Consider the following 12,372-nt stretch of genomic DNA (forward strand, 5'->3'; position numbering starts at 1 on the left):
ACTTTTTATTTTCACCACGAAATTTTTGTAATACTGCATTAAAGTCCAACATTTTGACAAATAAAATAATTTTTTCTCTAGATAAGGCCTATTAGTTTAGAAACTACATTCAATTTCCTATAGATTTTTTTCTTACAACTTTTTGATATAAATTCCATAACTACTTTAAAATTATGTGTCACTTGTTAACATAGCCCTCATTTGTTAATTTTTCACTACCACTTAAGGCCATAGTTTTGCTGACCATGATCTTGCACATACTATTAATAAGGAAGACAAGACTCTCCCCAAAACCTAGCCTCAAATTAAAAGGGAAATAATGTCTAATTTTATCATACATCTTAGATATATCCAAATGCATTATCATACCTGGGTTCTTACTCTTCTCCATCAAATGCATAACTGCATCCAAAATCTATCTACCTAGAACAAAAACATTCTGATACAAGTTGATAAATTTATCCAAGAGGGCTTCAACCAATTCACCAATCTTGGAAAGGATTTTTTACATTATGTTACAAATGTCGATGGGTTGAAAGTCCTCCATCTTCATGGGCTCACAAAATTTTAAATCTAGGACAATGTAAGTCTGATTAATCTCCTTCAAGAATATTCCCTTATTTTTGAAGTCTCTATCCACATGAGTGAGATCATATTTTATGATTTCCTAGAACTCTTAGAAGAAATTAGGAGGGAAGCCATCAAGTCATGGGCTTTATAGGATCCCATAGAGAAAAAATCCACTTTCACCTCCTCAACTTCCATCTTTTTGATGAACTCATTAATCATAGCCACATCCACCACCCAGATAATGATTCTCAGCAATTCGTCACTTTTGTTTCCATCATGAGGGAGCATGGGGTGATTTTTAATATTCTGGAAGTAATTGGACTCCCAAATTCCTAGATCCGCTTCCCCAGTAAACTCCCTATTTTGATCATCCAACAGTTTGGTTATAGTATTCCTTTTTTTATGCTTAGAAGCTGGCCTATGGAAGAAAGCATTTTTCTTATCTCCTTCTATAAGCCACTAAATCTATGATCTTTATTCTAGAATATCTCTTCCCTCCTCACAATTTCCTTCTATTTACTTCTCATGTCCCTTTCCTCTCTAATGGTTTCCTCATAAATGTCCCCATTGGCCATAGCATTTTGAAAATTGTCAAGATTCTTCTTAATGTCCTTTTTTGTTTTAAAACATCTCTAAAGGTAGATTTACTCCATCTACACACTTCCCTTTTAATGATTTCTAACTTCCTCACAATCGTGTACATCAACATCCCTTCCATCATAATATTCCACCACTATTTGATGAAATCCCCAAATTGGGGGTGATAATCCCACATAATCTCATATTTGAAAGGTTTAAAACCTAGCAAGTTGTGTTTGACCCAACTAAATAAGATCATGGAATGATCAAATATTGTCATAGGTAAATATTGTAATGAAGAGAAAGACAAGATTTCCCATCTGATAGATATTAGCACCTAGTTTAATCTTACTTGAATAAGGTTTTTTTCCATTCTATTATTGGACCAAGTGAAGGGGGAGCCTTGGAGATCAATATCAAGGAGGTTGTTGTGTCTGAGGAAGTCACTTAAATGATACATTCTCTTAGAGTAGTCCTCTAATCCTCCCAAATTTTTAGAGGGATAAAGTGGTGTGTTAAATTCACCAGTACAAATCATCTTAATAGTCTGAAGGGAGTCAACAACTTTAGAGACCTCATCCCAAACTTGAAGCCTCCTAGCCCTATTATTGGGTGCATAAAGATTAAATAAGACCCATCTAAGATCATTCTTAGTAAACTCAACCAAAAGGAAATGGGGGTTTGATAAAACCTCTCTACTTGAAATATTATTAGGATCCCATAAAGTAGCAATGCGACCAGATGCTCCAGCCACCTAATTGTAAGCATAGCTAGCACCAAGCAAGATATAAATCACCAAACATTTAAAATTCCTAGGGGTCATTTTAATTTCCTTGCTAAGAATTATATCCACTTTAATCTCTATAATTTTCTACTTCATAGCATATTACTTCCTAGGGCTATGAAGCCCCATAACATTCCATGAAATAATATTCATTTCCTATGTCTTTAAGTATCCTCCAAGGTAAGATGATTATCTTGAGAAATTTCCCCTGTAGTTTCTTTTATCCTAATAGTTTTATTTGGGGGTCTCCCAATCTTCAAATCCAAGCCCACATTAGGTTTGAATGTTCCCAATGTCTTCCTTTCATTGTATTCCATCCCTTAGAAGGGTCCCCCAAAGGAAGGGTGATAGCCAGCAAGTAATCAAACCTTGGTACATAGATGGGGAAAGTACCTCCTCACTAATCAAGAGGGAAAATTTTAGGGAGCTTATTGGTGAAGCACACTCCCTCTACATGATCCCTCTAGTTTCCCTCCTTTTAGGAATACTCAAAATATCACCATTTCCCTCCATAGGATCCTCTACATCCATCCTAGGGTCCTTCATCCTCATACCGTTACTTTCCTCCTCACACTCACTCTACATGATCCCTCTAGCCTCCCTCCTTTTAGACATACTCAAAATATCACCCTTTCCCTCCATATGATCCTCTACATCCATATTGGGGTCCTTCATCCTCATCCCATTACTTTCCTCCACCCTTGGGAGGACCATTTCCTTCCCCTCTAGGTCCATTAATTGGTCAACCAAAGGAGTTTGAGCCCCATAATTCATTTGGGGGTTCCTATCCACGTTCCTAGTCCCCTCATTTGGGATTTTTCCTTTATTTTCTACCTTATTTTTCTAGAGATGAGAAAATTTTGCTAGGTCCTTAGAGAAAGGGTAGTCCTCAATCCTAGTTTTTTCCTCCTCAACATCTAGAGTCTCCCTCTCTTTACTCTCCTTCACCTCCCCCTGGTTCAAGGGGATATTGTTAGAATTTTCTCATGGCTTAGTGGTATATGTCATTGTTGCCTTCTCCTTATCTTTATTCTTGTTCCCCTTCTCTTGGTTCAAAAGATGGCCAGAGATAATATGACCATATAATGAGAATTGTTGATAGAACCTAGAGGCATTCTCATATGTGATGGGTTGGATCCACACTCTCCATTTGATTTCAAAACCACAACAGTAGGCAAGGTTTCTTTTATGGAAAGATTAATGCAGATTCTTGCAAACACTAGTCTAGATTTTCTTAATGTAATAGTGTCGGTTCAGATAAAATGACCAAATGGGTCTCCGATCCATCTAAAACTATTCTCATCCAAAAATTCCATTGGAATGCCTTGGAGTCTTATCCAAACTAGTGCCATATAGAGAAGGTGTGTTTCCAAGTTAAACCTAGGTCTCCATTTGGCCAAAATCAACACATGCTTACCTAATCTCCAAGATCCTTCCAAGATGGCACACCTATCTTCTTTAGATGCAAAGCTCAAAGAAAAGAAGTCCAAATAGCAATATAGATATAGTGATTGAGCCTTTAAATCTCCACTTCATTGCACACCATATCTTAACCATCTCTATTGATGGTCAAAAACCAACAAAGAGGCCTACCAAATCTTGAGCAAGTCTGAGTGAGATATTCTCGACCATCAAATTAGGCAAGCTGATCTCCAACCCATCTTTGCCATGAGCAATATTGGGCACATCTCATGAAGACACAATAGCCTTGTGGCCAAGAAGCACATTTGTCCAACTCGGTTTAGGGGACTTCACCTTCCCTAAGTCAACATTCACTTGAGTTTAGTTGGGAGCAAAACCACCAAGAAAGGCCAAATCATTTGGTGGGGTGGGGGACCTAGATAATGACACATGTAGCCCAAAGTTTGAGGGAGGATCAATAGCGATGAATCCCATAGAAAGGACAAGGAACAAATTCAAACACACCTACTATTGGAATGGGTCACCAGAGGGGGACCCTCATCGGAAACACACACACTATGGATTGGAGTTGCAGAGCTCATTTAATAATATATTTATTTTTTATAATTTTATTTTTATTTTTAGAAAGTAAGACAATAATTAAAAGATTATGTGAATGAAAATTATATTATTTTATCGTATAACTGCTTTTGAAAAAGCTTTATGTAAAAAAAATCCATCTTTTGTCAAGTTTGACAAAAGTTCTAATGAAAACAAAAGAAGTGGACTATACAACTATTACAAGTAAATATATTAATATTATTGAATGATAATGAGAGGAAAAAATTATTAAATTTGAATTTGAATAAAATGAATATCTTCTTTGAAATTCTAAATATGTTTAATAATATAAGTAATCTATTTGTTAAACTAGATGCATACATAAATATGATGAATAATTTAATATAATTTAAATATGTAATTCTACTTTGCTTTGGAAAGCATGATTGTAGACTTTATGAGGCCATTTTCAAGACTTTTGGGTAGGTCTAGAAATAATGGAGCCACTAGATTTCTATTTTTTTATTCATGCTAAGAATTGTGTCTCAACCTTCCAAGCTTTTTCCTAAAAACTCTAGAAAATTTCAGCTGAAAAACTCAAGATTTTTTTTAGAAAATTCTAGAATTTGTTTGTGGTAGTTTTCCACATGTTTATGAGTTTGAAAAAGGTGTATGAGTTGTAAAAATGTGTCTAGTCTCTAGTACAATGGAGAATGGCTATTTTTAGAGTGTAAACAACTCATTATATGACTTTTATGGGGGTCTAAACTAGAGGACAAAATTATGGATGAAAATGGTATTCTTGGAGTTACAAATTACAAGTGGGTAACATGTGGCATGGTTGTTTTGCCCATGTTTTTGTAAAACCACAAATAGTTTCCAAGTCGCAAATCACTATAAAAGGAAGGCTTGGAAAGGTGTTTGAATCATCGAGTTTAGTTTGCAAGACTAGTGCTAGGAGTCTCTCTAAGTTTGAGTCTAAGTTTGAGTTGTGGTGATGTGCTCCTATAAGAACTTGCATTGCAAGTGTATTGAAGTCTTTCAGATTTGAGAATACATTGTGCGGGTTTTGGAGGGTGGCTTTTTTTTTTTTCTCTCAAAAGGGTTTTCCCATGATAATCATTGTGGTATGTGTTCATTATTATTTTGATTATGTTATTATGCATTTCTTGAGATCTTTGTAATAGTTAGTTGAATTTTCATAATCGTCCTTTCAAAGATTAGTGCAGGAAGTGATTCTATGCACTTTAGCTTCCTTAAAAGTGATACAAGATCTTGGCCAGTTTTGGTTCTATTTGTTGGATACAAGTTTTTTTTGAGCTAATCAAGGTTTGAGTGGGAGCTTGTGTAGAGGTTTTTCATTTCTATGTTGCAGGATTATAAAGATGGAAATCACACCAAGGAGGATTGATGTAGAGAAGTTTTCTATCACAAACTTTAAAACGTGAAAGCTAAAGATGGAAGATCTATTGATTGATCAAGATCTATGGGATATAGTCAATGAAAAGAAGCTAAGGCTCACATATCTAACTTTAGCTACAAATTATGATGTGAGAGACAGAAAAGATAAAAGTCTCATTAGATTGTTTCTTGAACACTCTATATTAATTAATGTCCATGAAGAACCTACTGTGAAGAAGCTTTGGAAGAAGCTAAGTGAGATATATCAAGCGAAATCACTTGTGAACAAGATTTTCTTGAGGAAGAAGTTGTATACCTTGAGAATGGAAGAAGGTGGATAGATTTCTAAGCATCTTGAAAGTTTTAATATTTTGGTGACTTAGTTGACCTCAATTGGGGTGTGGATGGGTGAAGAACAAAGGTGTTAAATATTTCTATGTTCATTGCTAGACTCATGGGATAGCCTTTTCATCGCCATAAGGAGCACTTCAGTTCTCTTGAAGATGGAGGATGTTGTTGGTTCTCTACTTTCTAAAGAGATGAGAAGGAAGTTCTCTCTAAATGCCAAAGAGGCTTTGAGTGTTTAAGGAAGACCAAAGGAAAGAGGTAGGAACGAGAAGCAACATGGTCATTCCAAATCCAAGAATAAGTGGAGATCAAAATCTCATGGTAAGTCCAAGTTAATCTATTGGAATTGTGGCAAACTTGGACACTTCCAAAAGGACTACAAAGAGAAAAAGAAAGAGAAGAAGAAGCAAGATTATAATTCTAAGTTCAAGAAGAAAGATGGAGATGCTTTCATCATAGCCTTGGCCACTCATGCAGGTGATAATGCATGGTTGATAGACTCAGGTGCATCTTTTCACATGACTCTTCATAGAAATTGGTTTAGTAAATATGAAAATTTTGATGGTGGTAAGGTGTACTTGGGTGATAACTCAATTCTTGATATTGTTGGTTGTGGAAGTATTCATGTGAAATTTTTTGATGGTAGAATTAGAAGATTTTATGGTGTGTTGCATATCCTAGGACTAGCAAGGAATTTATTATCTGTTAGTAAACTAATAGAAGCAGGTGTGCATCTATAGTTTTTTTAAGAAGGTGTGAAAATGGTGAGAGGTGTTATGGCAATAGCAAGAGGAAGTAGATTGGGTACATTGTACCAACTTGATGCATGCACAATTGAGTGCAATAGTACTTCTAATAAGACTATGAAGAAGATTAATTTTTTGGAGAAGGAAAGGGTTTCTCTTTCAACCGATGGTCATGGTTTCTAGGTACCAAAGTGTGCTCTATCTGCTGAATCAAAGATACCTACAGAGAAGACTATGTTATGGCACCAAAAATTTGGCTAGGTGAGAAAGGTTTACGAACCTTGAAGAACAAAAACCTTGTTGATGTGTTGAATGACTGCAACCTTGATTTTGATTTTTGTGAGCATTGTATCTATGGTAAACAAAACCAAGTTTAGTTTTACTCAAGTTCTCATAAGTCCTCATGTATTTTGGATCTAATCTATTTGGATGTATTTGGTCTAGTTGATGATCTTTCTATTGGTAGATTATTTTATTATGTTTCTTTCATTGATGATTTTAGTAGAACATGGGTTTATTTTCTTAGAAGTAAAGCTGAAGTTTTCATTCATTTCAAAGAATTTAAAGCAATGGTTAAGTTGCAGACTGGAAAGAAGATAAAGCATTTGAGAACTAATAATAGAAGTGAATATTACTCCAATAGAATTGGTGTTTAGTGTTTACTTTTAGGATTGTACTTACATTATACTAGCACTTGCACCAAAAGGAGGTGCAAGGGTAGCCGATAGGGTTTTTATTTGAAAGAATAATTAGAGATATATAGAAGCATATAAAATTGACATTATACGATATGGCACCATTAAAAAATAAATAAAAAATTAATATTGTATAGTTTTTGTGCTTATGTTAGAAGTATTATACATCATTAATATCTCAATATTTGGATCTTTTGAAAATTCAAAAAAAAATCACTTTTATGTCGGATTAAGATTGTTAATTTTTATATTAATTATATATTAAAAAAATGTTACATGAACTCATTTTCATTTGTAATATATATTTAAAAAAATATTATAATACAAATAAAGAATTCTAAATATATAATATGATAGTATATATTTAATTATATTTATATTATATATTAGTTATGTATTGATAAATAATATCATTTTCACACAATATTATATAATTAAATGTATTCAATATTTATTTTATTTTATTATAGTATTTCGTTAAAAAAAAACAATCTAGTTAAAAGTTTAAATTATTTTATCAACAATTTCATATAAGTTATTAAAGTTAAATAATGTATATATATATATATATATATATATATATATATATATATATATATATATATATATATATATATATATATATATATATATATATATATATATATATATTGTTAATTTAAAATTGTATTTATATTCATTAAGGGAAAGTAAGTCATTAAGAAATTATTTAATTTAATTTAATTTAATTTAGTACCATTTAGACTAAGTTTGGCATTTATTTTTTACCATTTTGCACTTACTAATTTTCAATGCACGATCTATTTTTTAATTATCATAAGTTTCCTATTCTAGTTTTTTTTTTAAAAGTTGTTGCTATTTGTTTGAGTTCTTTGGAAAATTTGATGTATGATGTTCAACTAATGTGATGTTTAGCCAATGTGAGACTCAGACTCATTATAACACTATCTAGCAAGATTGAATGTGAAAAACCTAGTTATGATCCCTACTAGTGTTTAATTATCTTTTGTTTTGGGAGCTTATTCATCTTTGAAATTGAAAAAAAAAAAAAAACTTTTTTGTGGAGGTTATCAAAGAAAATAAAAATGAATTTGGAAGTTTTAGTAACCTAACAATGGATTTTTATTTAATTGTTTAAATTTGAAATAGAAGTGAAATTTCAATATTTTCTTGTTGAAACTTTTGGATTGGGGTTCTATAAGAGTAACCAAACTAAACAAGTAATTCCTGTGGAAGAGTGAGTTAGATTGCTTGTGATCCAAGACTAGTATCCATCTGATAGGCAATAGAATCATGAGATATTGATTAGAAAATGAAAAAGATGCAAGAAGTCTTTTCGTTCAGTGATTGGAATTCTAGTTGTACTAGTTTCAATTTAGTCTCCAGTTTGTCAACTCCTACAGAGTCATCCTTATCTATCCATTCGTTGGTATCTTCCATAGATTTGAGAATTCCTTCTGCCCTACCTTTCATGTTGTAAAGGTAAAGTTGAAGTTTGTGTCTTGCCCCTAGCTTCTTCTTTACAACTTCATCCTCACTACAAATTTGGCATGCTTTAGCTACCATTCTACCAATCTCCTCCTTCCTCAAACTCATGTCATTGCAAATGTTGATCCTAATCTAATTCCCGATCCTCGTCTACTCATTAGAATAATAACCCTTGCACTCTTTAGAAAATCTATAGTTAATATAACTTTGCAAATTCAACAAAATTATGGTACAAAGACTTCAACCTTACCACTGAATCCTTTTTCAAAATGCCTATATGGGTATGACTTCCTATCCCCCCTCTTCATCTTTGGCATGATTTAGTTATTTAGGCTTTAGGCAATTTTCTAATGGTGGACTCAAAATTCTCTGATATATTGCATTCTACTTATGCTCGAATTCTTTTTGATATCGATATTTCAAAAGGCCTTCTGATGGACATTAAGCTATTTAGTCCTATTGGTTTCTAGATCTAGTCTCTACACTTTACAATACTATAATCATGACACATATGGTAGGAACTACAATACTTTGTGTCTCTTTTTCTTTTGAGTATTTGACAATGAAATAATCTATAATACTAATAATTTGGGTCTTGTCTAAAATCTATATTTCTCAACTATATGGAATACCAAATTTTCCTCCTATCTAAATTTATTTTTTCTTTGGTGGAAGATGATCATGGTAGAATGAATATTAGAAAGAGTGTGGCTGGCAGCAGTTTTTGTGACAACTTGGTGATACATTTTTGTTCAAGTGTAATTTTTCAAGAATTCCACTACTGTCACACAACCACAAAACATTTGGCTATTAATAGCAGCACTTACTCACACGAATGCTAAGTAGTGCTCTAATTTATATGGTTTTCAAAGTTGGCTGAAAATAGAGACACCCACTATTTTTTTTCCTGAGCTAGGGCCACGTAGCCAAATATAGAAGCTTAGAAGCGTATGGATCACATTTCAGAACTAATAGATATGTGTGATCCCCAGTTGTACATTCTTTGAATTTTAGTGTAAATTTTCTTCCTTCCAAACTAGGCTAGGGATGGTTGTAAATTTTATTACTTTACAAGTTCAATAATTCCAATTTTTTTTGATAAATTTTAATATTTTAAGTAGGGCAGATATTTTGTCTTAAGGGTTTATAAAAAGAATTTTTTTCCCAAATTCCATTCTAAAGACAATGATTTCATTTCATTTTTCTTTGGGCCGTTCGTAATTAATATGGAGTAACTTCGACAATTCTTATGCAATTTTCCTTGCAAGCCTATGATGAAGATGAGAGCTTTTCAATTAAGCGTATTTGTATACTGCCTTTAGTACCAATACCATGTTTGTATACTGCAAAAACAAGACAATGCTAAGAAGCTAATTTTTTTAAAATTCAATCACAAACCTTCTGGTTTGCTCCTGACAGACTTAGGAAAAGGTCAATGGGAGACAATCAGAAAGGACCATTGTTAAGTAGACGATGAAGTTGGGAAATGGAATTAGTAGCAATAATTTCTCTGCCCCTGCAGTGAAGCATGCAAGGTTTCACATTCTCAAACTTCTTGGTCATTCCCATTTTGAAATCAAACTCAACATTGATGGATTCGGCTAACTGACCAAGCTTGTGAGCCCATCGTTGAAACTATCTTCTATCGTTGCCCACTACCAAGTGAAACTTAAACAACAAACAATATGAAACAAAAGGAAGTGATAAATCTAATAGGTCGAGATTAAGAGAAAGAAAAGAAAGAAGTAGAAAAGAAAAAATATTCCCAAGCTCTTCATAATCTGGTGTCTACTATCTTGTGTAAAATGAGGCTGAACAATTCAAAATACATTATCAAGGGATTGAAAAAATAAGGAGTTAATGGAGAAATGTGAATAGATGTTACCTCTACTATAGGGCTTTCGAACTTTTTACATTTCAGGGAAGACTTGGGTCATGGGTTCGAGTCTCCCTTCACTGGGTGTTTGAAGGCTCAGTCGGTGCTAAGGAGACATATTGTAGATTCGATTAAATCTGACATTTGTATTTGACACTAATAGTTCCAAACATTTTGTACAACAACAAATGATTCCAACAAATTCAAATTTATATATTAAGCTTCTATAATGTCTATCATGAATGCTCTAATGATATTTGAATTTTTACTTTATTTTTAAACATTTCAATATTTTTAAAAATAAGTTTCCCTTACTGTCCCTAAAAAAATTAGCCCAAAAGTTACTCTGTAGAACTTGGTAGAATATAATTAACAACTTAATAATTGGGGACTAGGTGTAATAAATCCTTACTCATTTTAATTTTTTACCCATCTAGCTGGGATTCTAAGCTGGTTGGTCACCAATTTCCCCAAAGCCACTTAACTTGAAACCCCATTTAAAAAACTTTAAAGCAAGCATTGTGCCTGATTAATCGCTAGACCAATTTGCTTCAGCGGTGCATACGAAACATTTACTCAGTTCAAGACCCCAAAAAGCATCAAATATGTGTTGTAGGGTATGGTTTATCTATAAAACAGAGCAATTTAATGTGTTAGAATTCTAACCTTTACAAAAGCCATTTGCTAGTTCAAAATCTATGGAATCATATTCAACAGGAACAAGTGCAATTAAGCATAAGGACACCAGACATCAGGAAAGCATTCAAACTATAAACTCTTACAACAAAAGAAAACCAAAACAAAGTAAGGCGTTTTAAATCATACCAACAAACTGATGCCTGAGAAATTAGCGAAGGAAGTAGCAATGGATGCACTAAAGAGAGCAAGCTCACCCAAATGCCCCACCAACATAACAGATATCACCCGCAAGGCGAACTGTAACAAGTTCACTAATATCATAGGCCCTACTATCCAGCATTGTTTCTTTACTTCTTCCCACACTAGATCTTTACTGCACTTCCATTCATCTTCCTCATCCCCAAAGACAACTCTATCCTCTTTTGCAAGACGTGGGTCTAACGTATCATGTCCATCGCCATGAATTGAATCACCTCTCTCCATTGTAGCTCAAATGGAAAAATTGCATTCAATCAACTTATAAACCTAATTGTATGCTCATAAGATTATTGAATCGCCTCTGTAGAAGTGTGAGCTGAAGAAAACTAACAAAATAGAATCTTGAGATGGGAAAAGGCAGAACAAATAACAATCTTCCACTTCATCACACAGCTTTCAAATTCTATGAATTTAAGGGAATAAAAATCCAAGGTTGATGGCTAGTGCCACCACAGAAACTTGTCTTCTTTTGCCTCAATCTCAGTTGTTCTTTACAGCTGATTTGATCTTTACAGCTAATTTGATGTGCTTTGAATTAAGCCTACGTTGACCTGCCTGATCCACATCAAGCCTTTGCCATTTTATATGCATTGGAGTTAGACAAATTCCCACAAATTCCAGCTGGTGAGTTAGACAAATTTTGGCAAATTCCAGTCAATGTGAGACAAATTCCGGTTGGAGTGAATTCTAATGGGAAAGCCTATCGGCTAATTATTATTATTTTAAATGTTTTATATCTGTTTGTACTTTAACATTTTAGAGAATATTTGTGTTTCATTTTAAAATTTTTTAGAGAAGTATGTGTTTCATTATAATAGTTTTTGGAAAATGTAACTTGTCTTTAATTAGAAGACTTTGTTCTCATTAAATCATTTGACAATTATTGTATTTGTGACTTTTTAAATATATATCTTTATAGATACGATTCTTGTTTTTCTAAAGCTTTTAAGAAAATAGAAATATATAGTTTTAAAAATTGTGATAATCATGAGATCATTTAGAAATCAATCATTTAAAAAATATTTT

General features: G+C 33.1%; 1 pseudogene; it reads right to left on the bottom strand.

Moving 5' to 3' along the window:
* Nucleotides 1-11,571, bottom strand: part of LOC149563874 (putative cysteine protease RD19D pseudogene) — a 115,524-nt pseudogene extending 103,953 nt beyond the window's left edge.
* Between the last annotated feature and the right edge of the window lie 801 nt (nt 11,572-12,372).

Source organism: Cupressus sempervirens, chromosome 4 (assembly GCF_028749045.1).
Source record: "Cupressus sempervirens isolate cs-2001-9-10 chromosome 4, ASM2874904v1, whole genome shotgun sequence".
Lineage (NCBI taxonomy): Eukaryota > Viridiplantae > Streptophyta > Pinopsida > Cupressales > Cupressaceae > Cupressus > Cupressus sempervirens.